The sequence below is a fragment of the Aplysia californica genome, unplaced genomic scaffold, assembly GCF_000002075.1.
Source record: "Aplysia californica isolate F4 #8 unplaced genomic scaffold, AplCal3.0 scaffold01160, whole genome shotgun sequence".
Lineage (NCBI taxonomy): Eukaryota > Metazoa > Mollusca > Gastropoda > Aplysiida > Aplysiidae > Aplysia > Aplysia californica.
The window spans coordinates 18,920-20,686 of NW_004798430.1; positions in this window are offsets into that span (position 1 = coordinate 18,920).

Here is a 1,767-nt window from a genome sequence, read left to right on the forward strand (position 1 = left end):
AGTGTGCGTGTGCGTGTGTGTGCGCCAGCGTGTATGTGTGTGTATGTATGTGTGTGCCTTGGGAGAGTGGTGCCCGTCTGTAGCATGTGTGTCACTGTCACACTACACTCTTTGTCGGTCTGTCTGTGCGCTCGTTTCATTTCTCAAACACACAAAAGAGAAAAAACAGTGACAAGTGGAATGGATATTTTTTTTACCAAAAGGTGCCTACTGACTTGCATGTATATGAACCTGAATAATTACTAGTTCTAGAGATCTAGGCCCTAAGGAGACATGTGTACTTAACAGGTTTGAGTCGATAGGGCCAAACCTAGATCTAAGTACGGCTAGACAGGCAGTTTAGCCGTACTTAAGTACGGTAGCCACTTCGTTTTTGTTTTTTTTTCATCCACTGCAAGACGAACGGACAAGCTCTAGCCTTTAAGATGATACTATTAACTCAATATGCTCAAAAATTGACGAGAGCCTTATTTCACCGCGTCGTAACACATATCTACATAATAGTTGACACCATCACGTGCACCCTTTTGACAAAGTTAGGTGGGTGGTTGGTGGGTGCTCCGGTGTGGTTTGCTCCTACTTTAATCCTATCAAACATCTATCGTCCTGATCTCTTCTCCTTCTATGTTGTGTTTTTTACTCTTTTAACACCTAATCTTCGGTACTTATACGACCCTATAGTGTTGCAAGTGCCATAAAACTCGTACTAAAACTGAACTAAGACTAAGTAGGCCTAAGTTGTCGTCAATTTGATAGGAATGGGTAAGGTAACAGGTAAATAACTCTAACACCACTAACCGTGACTTATCCATTAACTATAGCAGCTAGATATAGATCTAGATCTAGATCTAGATACTTACGAGTAGGCGGTTGAAGGGTGCTCTGGTGTGGTTTGCTTCTTCTTTCCTATCAAACAAGGTAGGCCTATCTATAATAGTCCTTATCTCCCCTCCTTCTTTTTTATGTTTGTAACACCTCTTGTAACACCTCTAATCTTCTGGCGCTCATGTGACCTTATGCAGTTGCGCGCGTTGTAAAACCTCTACTAAAACAAAAACAGATTTCTAGATCTACTTACGATGGAAGTTGAAGACACACTACAGCTGTCCCAGCTCGATACGATGTCAGCAAGATCTAGAATGTAGTTGAAGATCTACAGTAGCCTACTGCACAGAAAAACCTCTGCCTCTGTTCCTTGTTCTCACTGTTGTTACACTTTACAGTCCACACGAATAACAGCAAACCAACCAGCAAATTTAAATCATAAAAGACTGGCTCGTTGCTGACAAAGTCAACAAACAAAAAACAAACAAAAAACTGTCCACTGGTGTTCACTAGATCTAGAATCTAGATAATCTACACAAAACGTGTTCAGTAGCCTCTACTGCTCCTAGGTTAGATCTACACACTTATACTCTTCTAGCCTACACCTGCGAATGTAACCGCATTGAAACACAGTCGCTTAGTTTGACTCGTAGTCGTAGCGGGTCAAGGCAAACCGTATTACTTGTGTGTGCGTGTGCGTGTGTGTGTGTCTGTGTGTGTGTGTTGGCCTTACAAACAAAACAAGAGCTTTCGGCTTGATCACATGACTACACGAGTCTCGTGACCCCGTCACTCTTGGGGGATTCCCCGGTACACTCGGGTCGTTTCCGGACGGGAGCCTCGGCCTAGTAAGTGAACCATGACCTCGAGTTGAACCCGGAGTTCAGAGGTAAGTAAATTGATTTGCTGTGCTGCTCTCTCTCTCTCTCTCTCTCTCTCTCT